Genomic DNA, 10,000 nt, shown 5'->3' with positions numbered 1-10,000 from the left:
AGTTTTAAAATCTGTCTAAGAGATCAACACTGTAGTTGTACTAACAAGTAATGTTCATAGCCACTTCAACACGGCTGTCCATTTAAACAGACTTTACTGCAATTTTTTAACCCCAAGAGAACATCTCCTCTAGCTGTTTAATGATGCACAACTTCATCCAAGATACTGCAAGCAGGAGAGTGAACCCCTACTACCTTCTTGCAACAGGACCAGCATACCAGCCTGGTTTCAGGCTATTTCTACTTCTCCACAGAACTGGGCACCTTGTCTACTAGAGATGGCAGTAGCTCCTCTCTGCTCGCAATGTACATAATTTCAAGTGACATACAGTCGGTTACTTTGCAACAAGCGAAAATGTTCCCCTGCTCACAATATCTCAGATGCAGCTAACTAGCTAGAAGAGGTGACCTCTTGGGGTTAAAAAAATCACAGTGAAGTCTATTCAAATGGACAGCCATGTTCACTTGAAATTATATACATTGCGAGGAGAAGGTGTTCACTACTGAAGAGAGGCAGAAATAACCCGAAACCAGGCTGGTCTGCTGGTCCCGTTGCTAGAAGGTGGTAAGGGTTTGCTCTTCTGCTCGCAATAACTCAGATGTAGCTGTGCGTTCTTAACCAGCTAGAGATGTCCTCATGGGGTTAAAAAAAAATCAAAGTAAAATTCGTTCAAATGGACAGCCATGTTGAAGTGGCTACAAACATTACTTTTTGTATATATATATATATATGGGAGATGTCATTTAATACCTTTGTAAACTTTTATTTTCTGTACTGTCTCTTTTTGTAATTAATTTTGTGTATCTCAAGACACAAACACTTTTCCTCCATAATTTGTCCTTGTAATATCTTCATCTTTGGTTATATTTGTTGCAAATAAAAGAAATAATAATAATAATAATAGGTGATTGTATGAGAATTATGAACTTGAAAGAACATTGAGATGGTACGAGCATAAACTAGAACTTGTCACTGAGAATAATCTTGTGGGATTTTACAATCCATTGTGATTCAGTGATTTATGCTTGGTGATTAGACATTGTTGTAGTTGGTGAAATGATGAAAGAAACCAAGATCATAGATACTGCTATACCTGGGGATGTATGAATAGATGATAAAGAACTGAAAATGATTTAGAAGTACACACCACTAAAAGATGAGATTGTACAAATGTGGGCAATTAAGAAAGTAACAGTCATCCCTGAAGTTGTAGGGCCATTGGAAGCATTAACAATCAGGTTTGAGAAATTTCTTGGAGAAATTGGGATTGATATGAGAGTGAAACATGCTCAGAAAACTACTTCATTGGAGACAGTGAGGATTTTGAGGTTGGTACTTGGATGTTAAGTATCGTGGAAGAAGGCTGTTGTCCACTCTCACAGAATTAGCCTGAATAAGTGAAATTGAGAGCTCTGAGAAGTGAAATGATAATAATAATGATAATAATATAGTTCATAGATGAGAATTAAATATTCTTTGTATAGAATACACTTAGTAGTGCTCAAGAGGTTTGAGCTTGAGAAGGTAAAGGAGTAAATGTAAGGATATGCAAGTTAGGTAAGTTGATATACAAAGAATATTAAATACACTAAATACAAGAAAAGTATAAATGTTTACATAAAAAGGGTCTGACTTACACAGAATAGAAATGATATCAAGAATGAAAGGGATTGAAAAAGAGTATTACAAATTCAACAGCTGTTTCTGGAGGCTCAGTAATCCAAAATAATGATTGTAAATTGATTCCATTGTCAGATGATACAAGCTTCTATCTTCAGGGAAGAAATCTTACATTTGAGGTGTTAACAGAAAGAAGATTAAAGATGGAATGATAATAATAATAATAATAACTGACCGTTGGCCCAAATGTTTTAAGATACTTGTTCTTGATTCTTTATACTCCGAGTTCACCTCTTATCAAGGCCAGTCTTGCTGTTCATCTTTTCAGAGTCATTAAATAAAGTACTGAGATTGATTTAATTAACAAGCACATCCCCACAAATATCTGACCTTGTGCCCAAATTAGAAATGATTATTGTTAAACATTTTTTAGTTTATTGTAATTATAATAATAATTTTTTTTCTTTTGTTTTGTTTTTCAGAGCTGGATGAACTACATTACATCGAGCATAGAAGCAACAAATCGGTAAGGTGCTATTTTTTCTCTTTGTTTCCTTTTTCTTTTTAACTATTTAGTTGTTTTTCTTTTACTTATTTACTTCTGCATATTTTCTTTGTTACTTTATTTTGTAGCCACTGAATCATCATCATCATTTAACATCCGTTGTCCATGCTGGCAGGCGTTAGATGGTTTGGCTAGGGGCTGGTAAGCTGGAAGGCTGCACCAGACTCCAGTCTGATTTGGCATGGTATTTTATGGCTGGATGCCCTTCCTGAGAGTGTAATGAGTGCTTTTACATGCCACTGGCATGACACCAGTATCTGCCATGACTGTGATTTTGCTCTGTTTGATGGGATTTCTTCTCAAGCATGACATGATGCCAATCTTAAAAGCAAATATGTAAACAAGACAAAAATCCTGCTCAAGGGTCATACCAAATACCGTATGATACAAAATTACCTGTATGATGATGATGATGATATGGTAGGGCAGAAAATAGTTGTAGGGATGCTGGTGATGCTTTTCCTCTTCCTCTCTCTACTTATTTAAAATATAAATACATGAAATTAAAGACTGTTGCTGTTCTAATTACACAACACCTGTTCAAGAAATCTAAATGTTCTTGAAACATTCCATCATGTTCACTGATGTATACATGTTTGTGCATCTATGGGTGGGGAATGGTAATTTATTTTTTCTTCTTTTTTTGTGGTGCAGGTTGGCAATTGTAGTGGTAGTAGTATTTAATGGGGTGGAGAGGGTAACAAGGATGATGATACTGTTGTTGTTAGTGGCAACCGATGTGTTGCTGTTTTTGATTTTAATGATGTTAATGGGGATGGTAATGATGATGATGATAACGATGGGGCTTTGATTTCATCATCACTTGTGGCAGTATTGGGGATGGGTGAGTTTCTTGTGAGTTGTTGTTTGGCCTTGGGTCAGTCTTGACTGAGAAAGCCTATGATCAAAGACAGCCCTACCATATTTTTTTAAGAGTGTATATGATACATTATCCAGTGTGTTCTTTCCTTCCTCAAGATGGTATAGTGTTATCTGAGGGAAATTTTGTTGCTATTTCTAACAGGCCTAGTGACTACTGGCTTATATGACCAGTGTTAGTCTTAGTGGTGTTGATGTTTCTATTTTCAGGTGATGATGGAATAGTGGTTGTAGTGATAAAAATGTTGGTGTTGACGGTGGGTTGGGAAGAATGGGAATCTGTTGAATGGGGTTTGATCCCATAAAAAAATAGTGGATAATCTGCATGGAGAATCTATTAATGTTTTTTTTTTTTGTCCTTTGTATTCTTATTACTTTTGCTGTTTAGTTGTATTGGTTTTGTTTTTGTTGCTATGGAAACAATGGAACAGAGGAGTAAAATACAACATTAACAAAAACTAACATCAAAAGAAAAAAAGTAATAACGGAAAGAGAATAACTTCTGATTCTTCAAATGTTTGAGGTTTGTGACTGATTTGTGTATGTGCTTGAGGTGGCATGTGTACATGTGTACAAGCAAACATTTTTGACATGTGTATATTAATTTGTTCACATGTATATTTATGTTCATACTTGTATATGTATATCATCATCATCATCATCGTTTAACGTCTGCTTTCCATGCTAGCATGGATTGGACGATTTGACTGAGGACTGGTGAAACCGGATGGCAACACCAGGCTCCAATCTAAATTTGGCAGAGTTTCTACAGCTGGATGCCCTTCCTGACGCCAACCACTCAGAGAGTGTAGTATATATATATATATATATATGTATATTTGTATCTTCCTATGTATGTATACTCTGAGCTTATAGGTGTGTTAGCATATATATATATGTTTGTGTGTGTATAGCATGATGATACTTGAAGTAAATGGTAGAATGGTAGTTTAAACTCCCAGTTCATTTCATGCCAAGTAATAAGCTTCTGTGTACCGGGTCATTGGATTAGCTGCCCACCACACACATCTTTTGTAAAATATCTTATGCATAAATGACTACTTATGTTTATGAGTATATGTGTGCGAGTGTTTATATTAATACATGCTCCATGAAAAAATTCTGTTAATGAGATATCTAATAATGCTAGTTATATTCCACCTTGATAAAACTGTACTCAATAGTGACAGAATGTTAGACTATATAGTAAACCAAAACACACACATCTAACTATTTCAGGATAAATTCAATAGGTTCACTCAATGGTAACCCGAGAATACTTATACTTCAAAGTCATTGTTGTATCATTAGTGGTTACTGGTTAATGATATTCCAAAACATGCTATCACCTAACAGTTAAACTACCCTCCTCTATAACATCAATTTGAGCCTGTGAGACAGACTCTACCTGATGCTTCAACCTACTAGTAATTACAGTCAAATTTCAGAAATTACACTGTACCATTAAAAAAAAGAGACTACATTAGATAATATTCTGTAACTACAATCAAGATGTAATGGTCATGACTAGGGCTCCATTGATCACAGGTTTACTCAGCCTTGAGATTGAGCTGCAGCTAAAATCCACACATACTATATAGATACTGTGAGTCAACACAAGTTACTTAACTTATTAGAATTTGTAACCAAATTATACTGTACCACCTTCAAAAAAATTAAAAAATGCAGAGAGACATTCATATTTTGTCTGAAACAAAACAGATGAGATAGTCTTAACTAAAACACATTTTGAGCATAGATTAGCTCTTGCTGAGCTGACATAGAACTAAACAGATACTACTTATACTACATATGTCCCATAAAATGACTATACAAGCCATAGGCATGGCTTTGTGGTAAGGAGCTTCCTTCCCAACCACATGGTACTGGGTTCAATCCTACTGCATGGCACCTTAGGTAAGTGCCTTCTACTATAGCCTCGAGCTGACCAAAGCATTGTGAATAGATTTGATAGACAGAAACTGAAAGAAGCCCATTGTAGATCATCATCATCATCATCGTTTAATGTCTGCTTTCCATGCTGGCATGGGTAGGACAGTTTGATTGAGGACTGGTGAGCCAGAGGCTGCACCAGGCTCAATCTGAGCTGGCAAAGTTTCTACAGCTGGATGCCCTTCCTAATGCCAACCACTCCGAGAGTGTAGTGGGTGGTTTTATGTGACACCAGCATGAGGGCCAGTCAGGCGGTTCTGGCACAGGAGCCAGTCCAGCAGCACTGGCAATGACTATGCTTGAATGTTGTTTTTCACCAGCAGAGGCCCTTTGTCACCAGCAGAGGTAGGAGCTCTCTGAACTTTGTCCAGGCTATTCTTATTCTAGCAACTACACTTTCAGAGCATCCACCCCCACTACTGACTTGGTTCCCTAGGTAACGGAAGCTATCAACTACTTGTAGTTTTTCTCCCAGGAATGTGACAGAAGCTGTTCTCTGCACATTTTTATTGTTTATAGTACCTGAGCATTTGCCACATACAAAAAAAGATGGAAGATGGAATATATGAGAATTTATTAATCACGACAATTGTTTCGACACATCTAACATTGATCCCTCATGGGTGGGACACTCAACAACTGGTTCAGGAGCATCCAGTGGTGCAGGTGTATCTCATCAGGTGATAAATTGACACAACTCGTTAAAATAACAGTTCTGCGATGTAACTTCTCGTTTTGTTGAAAGAAAAGCAACCAGATGGAGGAAATATCTTCATTGATATAGAAGATCAAAAATAAAATAACAGATGTGTGTGTGTCTGTGTTTGTCCCCCCCCTCCATCACTGCTTGACAACCAGTGTTGGTGTGTTTACATCCCCATAAATTAGCAGTTCAGCAAAAGAGGCTGATAGAATAAGTACTGGGCTTAAAAAATAAGTCCTGGGGTTGATTTGTTCAGCATGGCTGCAGTCAAGTGACCAAAACAAGTAAAACAATAAAAGAATAAGTACTCTTGTTGACTTTCCTTCAAACTATATAACACAAAAAACAGTTTGTCCTTACTTTAGCCCTCTATGCCAGTTCTAAATTATTAATTAGAAGACAAAACATTTGGCACCAAGGAAAATGAAGAAAATAGATGTTGCAGATTTATTTCTAAAAATATATTTCTGTTTAGTTAATAAAACAAATATTTGTAAACAACAATTCTTAAATATTTAGCAAAATAAAAGCAGAATACACTAAAATTATAATTTTATGTTTATGCCAATAAACAATGAAACCTTTATACTTGAAAGCATTAAGTGATTGTTAAGATAAATATATATGTTCGAAAAATCCTACCAAATATCTTTCAGTATTGCTCCCTTAAGTATATCAAATGAAAGATACCCACATAACAAAGAAAAAAAACTTATTCAATAAGGAATACATAAACTAGTAGACACAAGTATTAATGAATCAACTAGAAAATAAATAGCAACTACTTATCTACTCCTAACAGACATATGATCTACTTCAGAAATCAAATGAACATGAGCTATAAAATTGATGAAAGAGTTCTGGGGAGGATAACTTTTCTCCTTATTATTCTACTGGGTAGAGGATAATTAAATGAAATGTATACAGCACACATTCTAAGGCCAAATTAAACTCAGTTTTGTATAACAAAAATTCAACACTAGGTGACCTATTGTACTAACAGCAAAAGGCAAAAATCACTCAGAAGTAACTAATGTAATTTACAAATTGATGTGCTCACATAGTAGTTGCTTTCAGTATTGGAAGAGCTTGCAAACCATCCCACAAGTACTGCATGATACTCATATTTTTAAACATGCTGTATGCTACTATAAATGGAGTGGGGAAAAGAAACACTGGAAAAATTACAAAAATCCTCCGTAAAAGCAGTTGCATAGTTAAACAGAAAGAATTTGTTTTGACAAAAGCTGTGCTCTATAGAAAAATAATCAATGACATTACACAATTAGCTGAAAAAGAGTCAGCATACATTTGATTCAGTAAAAGCAAAATATTTAGGAATTTTAATCACAAAATTTAGAAAATGAGTATAGTACACTTTAAATATAGACTCAGTAGTAAGTTTTGTAGTTTAAATTAGTGAAACATAAAGCCTGCTATGAAGAATAACTTGAGGGAATAATTGTAAAAAGTGAGTTAAAATAGTGTTTTAAATGTCAGGGTTTCAAAGGATAGTTATTTCCTCATTTAAAATAAGTCTTGTTGTTGGCACTCCGTCGCTTACAACGTCGAGGGTTCCAGTTGATCCGATCAACGGAACAGCCTGCTCGTGAAATTAACGTGCAAGTGGCTGAGCACTCCACAGAAACATGTACCCTTATCGTAGTTCTCGGGGATATTCAGCGTGACACAGTGTGACAAGGCTGACCCTTTGAAATACAGGTACAACAGAAACAGGAAGTAAGAGTGAGAGAAAGTTGTGGTGAAAGAGTAGAGCAGGGTTCGCCACCATCCCCTGCTGGAGCCTTGTGGAGCTTTAGGTGTTTTCGCTCAATAAACACTCACAAAGCCCAGTCTGGGAATCGAAACCGCGATCCTATGACCACGAGTCCGCTGCCCTACCACCTGGACCATTGCGCCTCCTCATATGTATTATCCCATTGCGTTGAATCCCTCTCCTTCCATTTTGTCTTTCAAACCTTTGTCATACCCTAGCCTTCACTCAGCGTTTTATGTGTAGGTTTTTTTCCAGCATTATATTACCTGATGAGGTTGCTTGCTAATATCTAATCCTACATTTCCTACAGAAAAATATGTTTCTTTTTTCATCTCAACAAATTAAAATCAGTTTATTTTTTACAAAACCTTGATTTCTCTCTGTGCTCGCAGCTGTAAACTGTAGCCAACTGTAGGATGATCGTGACTAGAAAACTCTTGGTCACAGGTCTCTTCAATTGGGATAAGTTAAACAACAAATGTATACATGTTAGTGTGTGAATCATTACCAAACAGTGAAATAGCCTCTTTTTAGATAAGTCCAGAATTCATCTAGTAACCCCTGCCCCATACAGTGGGCACCAACCCACACCAGTTTTCATGTAAGGTAATATTTACTCGTGGCCAGACATCTTTAAACAGAAGAGTTGAAACAAATGATGCTGTTGTATGACTGTGATGCTTGCTTACAATCATCACGTGATCTCAAGACGAGGCAACACTCACACACACAAGCACATGCACGCATGCACACACACACGCACAAAATCCATTTTGAGCTTAATTTATTCAATGTTAGGACCACCCTCCATCGTTACTCTGAATCTGTTAGTTTTGTTCCTTAACAAAGGAAAATAACATTGTTAAAATACAAATATGGATACCCTGGGTAACTAATGGAAGTCTCAGTTTCTAATAATATATATGTGTTTAATTATATATACACGCAGGAGTTTATTTCAGTCACTTATCATTGCATCTCACATAAATTCTTAACTGCTTTTTCCTATTTTGTCAATAGCATACGAGCAAGTGACATCAATTCCTTTTCACTCTTTTTTTACCATCTGTAACCATGGCATTAGTATATGTTAGTGTGCATTTGTTATTTTCGTTGTGTGAGTGTATGTGTGTTTACTTGTTATGTTGTGTAAGTTTCAGTAAATGTCTTTATTTTCTTTATTCTCATTATCATTATTTTTGTGAACAGCATTATTTTTTATAGTTATTATCATAATAAACAAGTATCATAAGTTAATATTAATATTTCACGTTGTTTGAAACTGTAAATCTGGTTTTAACTCTCACCATGACCTATCAATATCCCTAAGGTTATAATTGGTCACATTCATAAAATTTCAAGCTAAATTTTTTTTTTTTAATGTTTTGGGGGTGAAAAAATTTCCATATACATACATATATGGTATTTTCAACACCAAAACATTAAAACAAACAAAGAGAAAAGAGATTTGGAAAACATATTGTGTGTACATGTGTGTGTGTGTATAATGCATGTATGTATGAATTATGTGTGGCTATACATGCACATATACATACTGTACATACACACACACACATATATTCATCATTATTTTAATGTCCACTTTCCCTTGTTTGCATGGGTCAGGAAAAATTCATTGAGCAAAACAGAATTTTTTTACACTGGAATGCTGTTCCTGTCACCAACACCCTTCTGTTTCCAAGCATGGTCATACTTCCCCTAGTTTATTGAATGACATGCTTTCATGAAGGGGCATAAACAAGTGTTCGTGTAAACGGGGACTTTGGTTTACCATCAGTGTACATGTCAAGGCAATGGGAATTTGCACTCACTTATGCACATACGCACACAGACAAATTCATGCACATATGTATACACTTACACACATATACAAAAAGCTTCTTTCTTTTTCCATTTACCAAACTTCATACACTAGGTATTAGTCAGTTTGCTGCTGTAGAGGAAGACACTAGCTAGCAGTGTCCATGCAGTAGGAATGAACTAGAAACCACATGTTTTCAGGTTCAAGCACACTGTATGGTACCTTGAGTAAGTCTTTTACTATAGCCTCAGGTTGACTAAAGCCTTGTGAGTGGATTTATTTATTTGAAAATCATAGTGCCCATGCAGTGTTCTGCTGGGATTTTTCCTGTCAATAAATCCCCAAATCACTTTGTACCTTCAGAGCTGCGTGGAGTATGAGATCATTTACTTGAAAAGCAAAGAAGGGTTAGTGTCAAGAAATGAAGCCAGTATGCTCCGTTGGATGTGTAATGTCAATGTGAATACCCGTCAGAGTGTAAGTATCTTGAGAGAAAAGCTGAACATTAGAAGCATCAGTTGTGGCGTGCAAGAGAGACGATTGCGCTGGTATGGACATGTGGTGAGAATGGATGAGGATAGCTGCGTGAAAAAGTGCCACACCCTAACAGTTGAGGGAACCCGTGGAAGAGGTAGGCCCAGGAAGACCTGGGCTGAGGTGGTGAGGCAAGACCTTCGTACA

General features: G+C 36.2%; 1 protein-coding gene across 12 annotated transcripts in view; it reads left to right on the top strand.

Annotated features, from left to right (window-relative positions):
• Positions 1-10,000, top strand: part of LOC106882686 (vitamin D3 receptor) — a 761,413-nt gene that overhangs the window by 460,763 nt on the left and 290,650 nt on the right. For all 12 annotated transcript variants that reach the window (XM_052965751.1, XM_052965745.1, XM_052965755.1 and 9 more), the window contains one exon: positions 2,103-2,146. The gene's annotated coding sequence lies outside the window, so the exon portion shown is untranslated. The remainder of the gene's footprint in view (positions 1-2,102; positions 2,147-10,000) is intronic.

This window comes from Octopus bimaculoides, chromosome 2 (assembly GCF_001194135.2).
Source record: "Octopus bimaculoides isolate UCB-OBI-ISO-001 chromosome 2, ASM119413v2, whole genome shotgun sequence".
Classification (NCBI taxonomy): domain Eukaryota; kingdom Metazoa; phylum Mollusca; class Cephalopoda; order Octopoda; family Octopodidae; genus Octopus; species Octopus bimaculoides.
Note: the sequence above shows the minus strand (reverse complement) of the source record. Positions and strands in the feature narration are given on the sequence as shown.